Here is a 14505-nt window from a genome sequence, read left to right as displayed (position 1 = left end):
GGCTCCCTCTAGGAGAAGGAAGTCTGGGGCTGTAGTCCAAACTACATCCCGTGCTTTCTCTGGCAAGTCTCACTTCCAGTAGCCAAAAGGCCACAGTGTGGGCTGAACAGTGAGAGATGAGATGAATGTCCCTGTAAGGTCATTTGGAAACCTGTATAGAAGTTCTGAATTCTTAGATACCTTCAGGTGAGGTAAGTTTTTTGTTTCTCAGGAGGAAAAAAATTCTGACAGGATCTTTGAAACACGAGTTGTGGGTAGCAACCTACAGAAGAGGGCTGGACAGAAGACTGATATGAGAACCTTCTCTGAGAGGTGTCTGATGCAAAGAACAACCTGACCTCATAGAGGTTCTCAGCATTTTGTTTTAATTGGTGCTAGAGTATTACACACAGCCCATGTCATCTCAGTTTGGGGGCTTAAATGCCCCCAAGGTGCCTGGTCCACTCTCCCTGTGAGGAACCCCACATTTGGAAGAGGGCTCTGGCATGTTTACAGCAGCGTATAAAGCAGGTCTTTTCTAGAAGCTTCATTTTATTAGAGCAGACAAAAGCATCAAGAGGAACTGAACAAATTAGGTTTGTGCCTTTCTACTCACTAACTTTGAAAAAGGAGGTGGAAAGTTCTAGGGTTTATTTCACATTTTTCTGTGTCTACATTTCTGCAAAGCCCAAATCTGTGATTTACATAAGACTTCCCTTATCTCTTACCTTCCTGCTTTACCACAGGTATTACTCGAACTGCATCACAAATACCAAGGAAGAGAAAGCCGAGTGAGATGAAATTCCAGTTCTGGTCATAGAAGAAAACTGTTTGGGGGGAGGGAGGAAGTTACTACTTAAAATTTACCTAAGAAATACCTCAGTAAAGGAATCATCAATCTGTTTCAGCTTAAGCCTGAAAGAGGCATATTTGAGGCTGAAAATGATGATTAACACACTCATGGTGCTCACATAAAACACCAGTGGATGCTTTTTAACTGCTAATTAACCTCTGGCTTCTATAAATATCCTTTAAAAATGCACATCTTCATCACCTTTATTTCAGCTCACTAGCAGTCACATACTTTACATCTCAAACGATGCTGCAGATCATTCCTGGTCCTTTTGACCTGTTTCAATTTCCAAATTACTGCACAACCTTCCCAGTCTAATAACACTTGCCAACATCTGCACATGCTGCAGGTGTCCTTCCTATTCCTAAAAATTAATTAACAAAAGTTAATTATTTTTTAATGTATTGTTTCTCTCTCTTGTGTCAATTAGTATCTGAGTTATTGAAGTGGATCATTGCTATTAGTTTGTTTTCACAAAGTTGGAAAATTTAAACTCCACTATCATCTTAATTACTTACAAATGAAGGATAAAATTCCTTCTTTTCTGTGGCAGAGGTCCAAAAGACGTAATGGAGACGGGATGTTGTGGCAAGCCTCCGTTCCCCATGCATTCCTCCAGTCTCAGCAGGACCACTCTGGCACTGGAGGCAAAGCGTGTACGCCGTGCACAAGCCCAACTATGCAGTTCCAGGCCACAGAGCCCACTGCATCTTTTACTTTTTAATCATAATGCCAGATTTTAGCAATGCATATTATGTTTAAGCAAAGTGGTAATTAGATAATCTGTCTACTGCATAGAAAAAAAATAGTTCATTCTCCTTTTCCTCTCCCAAAGACGTAGCATTGCAATACCTTTTTTCCTAGCCTGGATTCCTACAGAAATTAAAATGGGGTTGAGATCATTATCTCTTCATATGTATAATAAATCTCTGTGTGTGCGTGCGCATGTGTGCACACAGACGTGCATGTACATACTTGCATGTTGTGCAAGAGAGAAGGAACAAGAACAAACAGTAGCCAATTTTAACCACATCTGACAGAGCAAGAAAAGGCTGAAAATGCTACATTCCTGTCTGTTTCATAAGAACAAGCTGCTAAGTAAAAGGAGACCCACTGAAGTTTCAGTTAAACCCTTATTAAACACCAAGAAAGCTACGAAGATAAAAGATGTTATGAATACCCACCCACAGGAAAAGCTGCCTCCAGCTATACAGACCTAGGAGAATCCAAACAAGATTTGCCCAAGGGAAACCAAGCCCCATCAGATCTGCAGCTCACAGAGCTACTGGTCTGTGCTGGATTTCTAATCCATCTCTATCCGGCTTTGATGATGACATACTCCATTTTTTGCCTTTTGACTTTTGGGGAAAAAAAGATTTTTTCATGCAGATTTCTCAAACCTGCTGAGCTGAAACCCAACATGAAAGGAAGGATCAGATTTTGTTCTTAAAGATCCTGTGGGATACTCTCACAAGAATCTACATGTGCAGCACACTAGACAAAGGGAAAACAGCACCTTCCAGTTCACAGCACACTAGAGATAAACTTTGTGCCTGGCAGCCTGGAGCTTGATTTTAAGGTAGCAGGAACCAGTGCTGCTAAACAGGCTCTCATCCCACTTTCTGATCTGTCACATCACTGATGTCCATGGGTCTAACCATTCTTAAAAGTTTGGTGAGGGGCACACATCTTGGGTCTCTAAATGTTCCTGTTTTTTCCACAGTACAGATGTGGTATCCATGCAAAAGACACAGCTGAGGAGAAGTTAAGATTCTTGGCACTGCTCACTCTTCTCAGGGCCCCCAGCTCTGCTGGTCTGCCAGAGACACCCCTGCCAGTGTCACACCCCTGGCACCTCACTGGATGCTAAAGGAAACTGATAGTGAGGGTCCCAGCCCAGGGCTGCACCGTGTATCAATGGACACGCAATCTTCCAGAAACCACTACCCACTATAGTGCTGGTCTCAGCCACATTTCTCCCTCTTCATAGCTTGGGAGTGTTTGACAGGGTTTGTTTACTTCACCCCAGGGTTGTGTGTTCATCACCTGTCAGTAACACATCCAGAGACAAACTCTGGCACTCCAACATTCACAGTCCCTTCTGCATGGCTGCCTGACTTTTTATGTTCCAGTCACAGTAACTCAGCTTTCGTCTGTCCCTCTCTTCTACACTGTATGCATCAGACACTCCTTTGCTAAGCATGCTTCCATCTTCTAAAAATACAATCCAGGAACTTTTTATTCTTCATATAGTGTAACATGGAAACTTATCTCAAGCTCAGCAATCTTGCTTGTAGGTGCTGAAGCAATCAATGCACCTCGGCTGCCTTGGATGCCCGTGGCCATATCTAGCACTGCTCTGATTCATGGTCATTCATACCCCACATGAAGGAAAGGTAATGAAGGGATTCAACAGCCAAATCCTGCTATTCCTCTCTTCTTCCCAAAAAGATTAACTCCAGTGAAACAGGGGTGCCCATTCCTGTCACCGGGTGACAAGGGGATGTGTGTACCATTGTTACTCTTGCTGCTACATGTTTGTGATCTTATCCTGAGACTTTTTAATGAACTTTTTCTTTTAAATCTTTTGTTCCTAAGAGTAATAATGACTTAGCAAGGCAATAAGAATCTCCGAGTCTTGGAGCAATAAAATCTTCTAAACTCTTAACTACTCTAAACTCTTACAGTCATCTAAACTAACTACATTTTGCAATTTTATAGGAATGTAAATACCCATTCTATTAAGTATGTTATACCTGCCAGTCCCTGTTTTTCCAAATCTAAAATAAACTGGGTGAGTAGCCTTCTTTTTGTGCTTTGTCATTCATTACTTAATGGCATAGGGAGGAAGTTAAAACAGCATGTATGTTAAATAAGTAAATATTTAACAAGTTGACTCCAATTTTAACAGTCTAAGGGAACAGTTCTACAAAACCTTAGAAAGTTGGCAGTACTCACTGATTTTTTTAATGTAAAACTCAAGTTACCCATTGGAGCCATTTTATTTCCTGGATGAATTATACGATTCATGTAGTAGGAAAATTCAGCATAAACATCTATAATAAAAGAAGTCTATTAAATCTGCAATTTATTTCTAGTCCAGAGAGAGAGAGTTGCCTTTTTCTTATTTACTCTTCCCTAAAGATTCAAGGGCCCAGACCAGCAGGACCCTGCAGAAGCTTAAAGCTAAACACACACTTGATTTCTGAGATCTGGGACCCAGACCCTCATAGTTCTGTTGTAATTCACATTTGGAGGTCAGCAAACATTTCCTTATTCCCATGATCTTCAGGCAATGGAGGAAGCAGGCTGGGAAGCAGATTTCTAAAGGTCATAGGAAAACAAAACTAAGCCAAAAACCCACAACAAGTTTATGTGTTTATGAATTATCTGTGAAACTTTGTGATCTGCCTCCCAGGCTTTCCATGGGGAGAAGAAATTTACTGGTCAAAGTCAGAATAAAGGACCTGAAATTTTGGCTTCTGTAGACTGTGAGTTAGATATCACTTTTGTCAAATAGAAAGCAACAGGAATTAAAGTACGTTAAGGGTTCCCCATGGGGGCAGAGAGGCAGCCACTCTCTCATCAAAAAGTCAGTGGCAACCAACGTGAGAGCTGATGGTCCTTTCTCCCATTCCCTCATTGGCTTGTCCACATTTGCTATGTTGTCATCAGTATGAGGGTTATAAGCAGAGCCTTCACAGAGAACAGAATTGGCTTTATCCTAAGTGAAAAAGCCTCATTGCCCAGTATCTTGTGTTTAATTCAACTCCCCATTCCAGCCTGTACCAGACTATTTAGGATGTATTAACCAAGTCTGAGAACTCCCAGCTAGTGACTATGCAAAGTATTTTCATTGCTGCAGCTAATCTACAAAGACCAATATTTTTGTGTTTACACCACGAGAAACAAAATATCCTTATCTCTCAATAAAAAACCATTTGCTCTTTGTTGGATACCAACACTGTTCAACTCCAAAACTCTGAAATTCTGGTTTATTTCTTGTTTGACTCAGCGGTGCCCATAATAGAAGGAAATCAAAGCGGGGAGGCTCTACCTCCCCATTTGAGGACTCAAACCACTGAGGATGTTCTCCTCATAAGATCTTTTTTGATAATAGAAGAGATTATCCCCATTTCAGAGACATGAGTAAGATGTGCAAGAGCATCAAGAGCCTTGCCAAAGGTCACATGTAAAGTCTCATGGCAGAACCAAGAAATCCCATTTTATAATGCCAGCCCATCCTCCATTTCACGATCTTTCTATCTTAAAGAAGAAAAATGGATCAACATTCTTCCTTGTCCTCTCTTCTGACTAAGAATCTAATTTGACTGGTGCTCCATTCTGTTCTTTGGAAAACATTTTTCCTTCCCCTTGTAGATTTTCCACATACCTTCACAATTTTCCAAGTGCTGCCACACAGCATCAGTTGGCGTTCCTGGAAGCAGCAGAGCAGCTGCAGACACGGCTCCCAAGTTCAACCAGCCCGGGTTCTGCCTGTACCATGCACCTGTAGTTATGCAGGAGAACAACTTAAGGCATTAATGGTGAGAGAGGCTCTGAATTTAGCAGCATCTCAGTGTCCTTCTGAGTGCCTCAAAGCCTGAGCCTGAAATCCTGCAAAGCTCCCACAGATCCTGCTGCTGCTCTCTGCTTTGGACCATTTCACACAGGCTTGTGTGTAAGAAGCATCTCTCTACAGCCCCATGGTGTTAGAGCCAATGAGATTTTCAGCATAGATGCTAATACAGGCTATTCCCAACATTTTGTCAATTAATTCTACTGTCAGTTTACTGGCTGAATACAAATTAGATCTGGTTTTTCGCCTTTTTATTGAAAGTTGTGCTGTACTTAATAAAACCCCAGAACTAATTTTCCCAAGCCCACCACCTGTGCAATATTAGTCACTGTTTCCTTCTGGGACAGTGCTCCTCTCTCAATCACCTCTGCATGGTTTTCAAGCCTTGCCACTCACCCATCTAAGTTGTTAATTCTCTCTGACATTTCCCTGTATTTTCCTTTTGGAGTAGAAAGAGACCATTGAAGAATATCATGCAGAGTCTCAAGCAGTTCCTGAATTGATTCCTCAAGGCTCGAGCTAGTGAGAGACCAGCACGATTCACAGGCAGGGCCCAGCAGAATTTGTGGGGTCCTTTGAGCCAGCAGCATGCTGCTTGAAAAGCCTTTCTCCTTCAGACGCATTCATGCCTCGAATCACTCACTACCAAATATAGAATGTATTCTTTAAAAGATACTACTTTCCCCACATGGGGTATCTAAAACTGTTGGAAAAAGCAAAGCTTAAAAAATACAATGATACCCCGGCCATATACGAGATGTGATTAAATCAAAATGCCCCCACAGGCTGACCTGGTGGCCACACAGACCTTCCCTTCACTTGCCCTGGTTGGCATTTGAGATACAGCCAGGCTCCCAGGGGTGCCAAGGCATTCCCACTCTGCCAGCTGTGTGACAGATCACACAGGCACACCTGGCTCCAGCAGCCTGCCTGCATCTGGGAAGGGGCATTCAGCAGCATCCTTGCTAATAACAGGAAGATATCAAAAGTAACCAAAACAAAGATGTAACATTCTCTTGTCCAGAGGCACCGGCTGTTTCACAGTTGCTGCTCCTGCTGCCATCTTATCTGGCATTACAAAGGTGATTTGCCTCAACATTTGCTCTCTGTCAAATAGAAAATTGCCAGCTCCTCTCCCACCAGGGCTCCAGTCCCAGGCACCCAGTGCTCCCCTGGCCATTCTGCCCTGTTGCTCTCTGGCTGCTCCTGCAATGCCAGCCCTGCAGAGCCATGGGGAAGGCAGCAGCACATGGCTTAGGCACGCACACTCACTCAAGGAAAAGCCCAGAACGAGCCCAGTGCAACACACATGTTTTTACATTTGAAGTGTAATCATGATATTAAAAAAACTATTTTGCGTGGTTTACCTAACATATCCTTTAATCAGGAAATGTAGTTCCTAGGAAAAGGTAAAGGATGAGTAGGAGAAGGATCCTCTCCTGCTACTTTTTAACCCGTTTCATAGTGAATATGCTTCCTTTTTCCATCCCAGGAAGCAGACTGTTTTAGGGACAGTTTTTGCTCTAAAAAACATTCTAGATTCCTTCACACAAAGAAAATATTTCTGATCCAGTGCTTACGCTGCGTAGTTGTTTTAGTCCCAAAAACTGCACCCAGCAGGACCAGGGTAGTGATTCATTCTCCTGTACTTTGCACTAGTGAGGCCACATCCCAAAATCTGTGTTCAGTCTTGGGCCCCTCACGACAAGAAAGACATTGAGGTGCTGGATCATGTCCAGAAAAATGTAATGAAGAGGCTGAAGGGTCTAGAGAATAAGTCCTATGAGGAGCAGCTGAGGCAGCTGGGGGTGTTTGGCCTGGAAGAAAGGAGGCTCAAGGGGCACCTCATGACTCTGCACCACCTGGGAGTGTAGCCAGTTGGAACTCAGCCTCTTCTCCCAAGTAACAAGCAATAGAACAGGAGGAAACAGCCTCAAGTTGTGCCAGTGGAGGTTTAAAATTAATATTAGGGAAAATCTCTTCACTGAAAGGGTTATCAAGCATTGAAATAGGCTGCCCAGAGAGATGGGATGCTTAGGGACATGGTTTAGTGGTGTACTTGGCAGTGCTGGGTCAATGGCTGGACTTGATGATCTTAAAGAATTTTTTCAGCCTAAATAATTCTATGATTCTAAAGAAGGTGGAATAACTCCCCCCTCCCCCCTTCTTTCTTTTTCACTTTTACCCAACCTCTGGTCTACTTCCCCTGAGGCTGATCTCATCTCTGTGTTTTTCTCACACATCTTGTGAGGTTACTCACTCCATCCATCACCTGTGCAGTTGACACACATTTGCTTCTATGCTGAAGTCCCAAATGAACTCTGTTATGTAGCACAAACCAACCCAAAGTTGCAGCCACCCATCTTGTGGCCCAGCACTGCTTAGACTTCTCTCTCTTCCCGTGTGTCCTTGACAGGTGTTTTGGGCTGAGCCAGGCCTTGCTATGGGGGCCCAAACCCCTCAAAGCTGATGGTCCAAGCTCAGCTAATTTGCTCCTTCCCAACAGTGCTGCTCTGAATGCCATTAAAGAACAGCATCCACCAGGAAACAATGACTTAGTTGCAGCCTCTGTTGCTGCAACACAATGTGTGAAAAGCAAGATCACAAATATCACTCTAATAATTCTGGATTTTGTTATGCATTTTCTTGAACATTCAGAGAGCCCAGCTCATCTCCAACAGCTTTCAGACTTGCAGTTAACATTTGCCTTGGTGTTTCTTTGCCTTGTGCGTAAAGACTAACCCTGTATAAGACAGCATTCAGGCCAAAACTGAAAGCTACACAAGCAAATGTCCCCTTGCTTTGTCGTGGAGTGTTTAACCATGGTATGAATTGAGCCATAAGAAAATGATAGCCATTTACTGGAATTAGGACTTTTAGAAATAGATTAGGGTGGTGATAATAAGAAGATGCAATTTATATACTAAAAAAGCCCATGCTTTGGGTTGTGTGCATCTGATGCAACATAGCACTGAAATGCTGCAGCACTGGCTGGTCAGGCTGCTTGGCTGAATGAAGGGAAAAACATGGAGGGGAGGAGGGAAAGCAAACTGGCCCCACTCTTCAGGTCAGAGCTCAAAGAAATCTGCCCACTATTGCTCCACCTGAGCACCTGAACTTGATCACACGTGAACTTCTGAGACAGGAGTACAAATACACCTTTAGATGCTGGCCAGCTGATCGTTTCTCTTTCAACATTTTGCACATTAATTTTGGTATCCTTTTATTATAAGGCTGATAAAAAAAGTCCAAACACTGAGGAAACCAGAAGTCCCAGTGCTCTTCCACACTGATTTTCCATACCTAGAAGGCAAATCTATTTAAGGCAAGGAACTGAAAGAGAACCCCACATACTCCTAGTTTATAGCTTTGATTCACCAGCTTTACACATGGAACACGGCATGTCTCCCACAGAATTTTGCTGAGGAATGTTTTCCCCTCATGCTGCCAGTAAGATGTTGGGAGGTACAGCTGGGTCTGTTCCAGCTGCAAGACAACAGCTGGAGACCAAGAAAATCAGAGGCAGAAGGGACATCAAAACTATTTTCTGACTCATCACTAAAAAGCAGTAGGAAAAAATCCTCTCAAGATGTTTTAATATTAAACATTAAAAATTATACAGATGTGATACAAGTCTCTCCTAAATAAACAGGAACTTTACAATCAACTATTAGAACACTACTCAGTTTGTAGTAACACTATTAAAAACCCCCAAAATATTTACAGTCTTCCCTTCTAACCCAAGGGTATGCCAAATTCTGGTAATAAGAAGACATTGAAGACAAAAATGGTCTTACAACACTTTCCAAGCTGTGAATAGTAGAAATGCATTTGGAATCCTGCTTGTTCACAGATGCCACTTGAGCAGCAAACATCAGTTTTAAATATCAGGTCTCATCATAGGAGAGACACTCCACAGCTCTTGTTGGCCATATGGCAGTGGGCATCTCCCACCTCTCTCTCAAAGAACTCAAGCAAAGGAAACAACATACCACATTTCATTAATGAACTGTTTCTAGCTGCTCTGAGTGGGAAGATTCTGAGCATAAACCTGTATTAATCTTCCCCTTACAGTGGTGCAAAGAAAAGTAGCTGCTCCAAGCTGGACAGAATTTAATGCTGATCACAGTGCTGACAGATGGGCAGAAGGTAGAATCAATCTATTTCATTGTTAGAATCAGCCCAAGTGTGGGATTCTGGGGGTAGCCTACACAGGTCTTTCCTTTGCAATGCAAGGCAAGGATCCAACTACCTCCTGAGTGAACTGAGCTTTTTGGTGCCGGTTTCTTAGCTGCTATAACAAGGGACTGCAAAAGAAATTGTCCCATTCTGCTGGAGTCTAGTCAAGCAGATGGCAGCAGGACTACATATCCAGGAGGCGTGGCAGAGACAGGCACCTCAACGGGGCTGCCCTATGGCTGGTGTCTCAGTGACCAATGGTGATCAACCTCTCATGTCTTGTGATTTCTTATATCCCACCCCAAAGTTCTTGCTTCATTTTCCTGACCCACTATCTTCTTTGTATTCCCTTCATACGTAGCTATTCTTGGTATTCACAGAAGCTTCAAATATCTTCCTTCAGCTTTGTTTACTTTGCTTTCTTATTTTTCTCAGTATTTCCACCCAAAGTTACATGCTTTCTCCTTTCCTTTCAACTTGCACACTTGGAACAAACAGCCACTCTCTGAACTCTGTATTTATCCCTGCACAACCAAGGAGAAGAGAGACATTGAGCAGAAATGAGAAATAGGGAATGAGGCTGACTTCATTGCAGCTGCTCTGCTGCCTCTGAGCAAGGCTGATCCTCCCACATGAGCCGAGAGCCACCTACCTGCTTCATACCAACAGCAGTGACTTCAGCAGCCCAAGTGTCTCAAGGCTTTGCCTCCTCCTGCCTGACATTCAGATGGTGGAAGGCTTGGGAAAGAACTCACCCTCTAAAATAACCCCTTCAGCAGCTCTTTCCTGAACCCTCTAAAGTGCCCAGCAACTGCAGTGTTTGCAACAGTTCAGTGCACGGAATATGTGGCTCCCTGGCATAACTCGCCATTGTTCCCAGCTCTTCTTTTCCTAAATTCCAACCAATCCTGTGACCCCAGCATCACACCCAGCCCAAGCTCGGTTTCAGCTGGCACTCTCCTGCTGTGACACTGGGTTCTGCCAAGAAAGCTCCTGTGTAAGGTCCCAGTTCCTCCAACGTGCTGGTTAGAGGAAGTGGATTGCTGCCTTTGCCTGGTGGCCTCCAAGTGCCCCTCAAAAACCCCAGGGAGATGAATGGGCCTTGTGAACTCTTGCATACACCTTCCTTGATGTGATTGGAGGGTCACAGACTTCAGAGAAAAACAGGCCAGTTCCTCCTGTCTACCCTTCAGTCAAAGTAGTCTTAGAAATTCTTTTAAGCAACAGCAAGCTATTTTTAAGTGGCTGATGTCTTTCAAATACTGAGTGGTATCACATATTCAGAGAGTCACAGCAAGGTTTTTTGTCTTGAAAAAGCTTAATTTCCTGAAGCACATATCAAAATCCTGCCCTATGAATCCCTTCAGTGCAACAGAACTCTCCTAGTTAAAATTCTACACAAGCATATTTCTTTCCTCCCTGCTCCCTGAGGTACCATTCTCTCTATGTACATACATTACAATAACAACTGTGTCTTTACTAAAATTGAACACAATAACCAGGTCTTTGTAGAGGATAATTAACAGCCAGCAGTGAATCTTTGTGCTGATTGAATGGGATATGAATGAGTGATGAAAATTCTTCTTGGCTGGAGAGGTAATGGCATATTGTTACGTTTACATATGCTTTGCCTCTTGCATGATAGCCTATTTATGGTGTTCATTGTTTAAAGTCAGAAATACACACACAGATATTCTGTGATTGTGTTCAGGCAGTTAGGCCTCAACATGTTTGCCTCTCTTTCTGTCATTAACAAAATCCCCACTCCATCTGCATCTAATCCAAATTCCTCGTGGCCATACTGAGCAGGATGAGTAGACCTGAGCCTCTCCAGCTGTTCCTAGAGATACACGAAGGTTCATTTCTGGAATTGAATTTCTGCAGTCTTACGTAAACTATCTAGGTTAGTGCCCTCACACGGGATATTTCATGGAGCATTTGGAGGTAAATACAGTGACATTACACAGATCTGAAATATGTGGAGCCCCCAAGTTTTTGTATGCTTTTCATTCCATGATAGAAAGATCTCATGTTGTTTTTTCCTCTTGGATAACTAAGTATGTGGGGAAAGTAGCAACTCTCATTTGAAATACTGCATGAATATCCATTGAGTGTACTCATGTATTATACATTTAATACAGGAATACCTCCCAACTCTAAGACTAGAAAACAATTGTAGAATAATTGAAATGAGAGCGTGGTCTTTCTAAAGTGGAAATACTAGTGACCATTGTTAAAACGCAAGAGGAAGAAAATATGTCCACATAGGTTTAAAAAACAATTAGTAATTAAAATTTTATCATAATTAGTAAAACAAAACAGCTCTCACCTGGCTGTACATTGCAAGTGAAGTCCTGCATCACCAGGACATATCGAGATGCAACTGCTTGAGTGCAGTGGCCAGACAGGGATGTGAGGAGTTTTGTCACTGTTGTGACCTGGGTTTGCAATGCTAGGCACACAAAAAACTTGGGAATGCTGCCAGAAGAGGAGCCTTTTCATCCGACCTTAGTCCTGTGAAATGGTTGGAAAAGCACTAACGTGATCTCTGGCACATCAACAAGTATGCCAGGCAACCGGGCTGGTGTCGGAGTCCCGGCCGGCAAAGGGCCTCAGCAGGGAATTTCCCACTGCAGGTCAGGGTTTGCCCAAACGGGGGAGATGGTCACACTTCACACCAGGAGCCTTCCAACAGGCCTCACACCATCTCTGTAATTGCAGCTGAATAGGTGGGGCTTTTCTTCTCCCCTGCAGCCTCAAATTCCCCTTGCAGTCTAGCGAGTTGTTCACACCAAAGGTGTGTTTCCAAAGCGAAGATTTAAAAAGAGGATGGGGAGTAAATAAAACCATTGCAGCCATCAGCTGCAGACAGCAGCCCTCTGACATGACCTCCAAAGGTGCCCTCAGAGTCTCTGACCTTCTCCACCCCGTATCATATTTTAAAAGAGACTTGAATTATATTTTTCTTTGAAAACTAACAGGGATGAGAGGTTTTACGGGATGGTTTATTTGTTTTCCTTTTGAAGTGTAGGGCCTGTCTCTCCCAGAAGGGATTCTGGTTAACTGGGCAACTAATGAAACAATAATATTATTTGAGACAGGGGAGCCAAAATCTGCAGGGGAAAGGGTTTGGGGTTTTTGGATTGTTTTTTGGTGTTGTTTTGGGGTTTTTTCTGTTTTTAATCTGACTGCTTAGCATTCCTTCTTCCTGGCTGATGTCTACCAAAGTTTAATCATCAACTGACAATTTGGAGAAAAAAAAAATCTTTTTGTAAAATGTGCAAGAGCTCCATTCCTTCTAGCAAAGCCTTCACACTAACACACAGCTGCCAGCCCAGAGAATTGTGTTTCAGGCAAAACCAGCATTCAGTACTGTGCACATTTTAGGGGTTAAACAGAGCAAAAATAGGGGAGTTTGTCTTTTAAGTATCTGTCCACTGCCTTTTTAACCATCATACAAAAGAAAACAATAAAAAGAAAATAAGAATTGCTCTGTGGACAGGAGACATGATGAGCAGGAGAGATATTTAGTTCATTTGGAGGGATTTCTTCCACGCATCGTAAAATATGTGCTCTGTAGTCCTTAGCAAATGTATCCTGCACCGTGGTACAAATGAATGTGAACAGTTTGAACTGCTGGCCAGAAGGGCAAACTCGACAAGTGCTGCACTTGAAGTTATTCATTGCACAAGCAGTTTAAAACGAGTCTGATTCCGCACAGGTACAAAAAAGTCAGTCTTTGTACAGGAGGGTTTTTTGCCATTAAATTAGTTTCAATAGATGATGATGGAGATGCACATAATGAATTTGTCCCCGTGGGGAGGCAGAGCGCTGCTCCTGACCCAGATCCGATGCGCAGCGCTGCGCGCTGTCCGCGCCGGGGCGGCCGTGCCGCCCGCCAGCTGGGCTGACAGCGCTCCAGCACCTTTGCAGCGCCGGCAGCCTCGGCACAGCGCAGACACCAGCGCGGATTGCTACACTGAACACGTCAGGCTAAGTCAATAGTTTAATAACCACTATTAAGGCTTTTCCAAATCCATTTAACAACTGTAAATTATTCCAAAATAAAATAGCCTCAGCCAATCAGCTGTATAGTCACCGACCCACAACTATGTGCTTATTTCTCAATTAAGCAAATGTCCACATGCTGGTTGGCTTCAGCTGCTTTTGTGGTTTTGTATGTTGCAAGTTTCAGTACATAAATCCCTGTCCCTGCCGGGGAGCCTCAGCTGTTTCCGACACCAGGTACCGCCGCTTCACCCTGGCTGGCTGGTGCCGGGATAGCGCTGCACTGCAGCCCTGCCGTGCCCTCTCGCACCCCGCCCAGAGCCCTGCTGCCAGCCCCGCCAGGCCGTGCCTACCTGTGCGAGGAGAAGGGTCCCCGTCCGGCTGCAGCCGTCCCCGAGCTGGCCGGGCCCGGCCGGGGCAGCGCCCTCCGCTCTGGGAGCGGCGCCTCGGCCCAGCCGGGCTCCGGGGCTCGCTGCGTGCCGGGCCCGGCGGCGGCGGCCCGGGAGCAGCGACAACGAGCCCGCGGCCTCCGAGGGTCCGTGGGAGCCAATCAGCCCGGCAGGCACAGCAGGAATAATTGGAGGGAGCTCCTAATTAATTTGATAATAACCCTATCCTGTGTTAACACACTCCACATGCAAAAATGGCTAAAAAGTGCCAATTAGCAGAGAAAGTGAAGGAAAGCACGTAGTGGGGAACAAGGGAACCTAGCTCGCAGCCAAGACCTGACGGCACAGGTGTGCCAGGCCCTCAGGGACACCGTCCCTGCTCCGGGACAGCAGTGACATGCCTTTGTATCCTTGTGTCTGCTACAGCTTGTGTCTCCCATGGAATGAGTTAGGCTCCTTCTCTGTTCTTGCATCCAACCACCAGCTGTAGATGGGGTCATGGTACATTTTGGGTGTGC

Source organism: Prinia subflava, chromosome 6 (genome assembly GCF_021018805.1).
Source record: "Prinia subflava isolate CZ2003 ecotype Zambia chromosome 6, Cam_Psub_1.2, whole genome shotgun sequence".
Classification (NCBI taxonomy): domain Eukaryota; kingdom Metazoa; phylum Chordata; class Aves; order Passeriformes; family Cisticolidae; genus Prinia; species Prinia subflava.
This window is presented reverse-complemented; position numbering follows the sequence as displayed.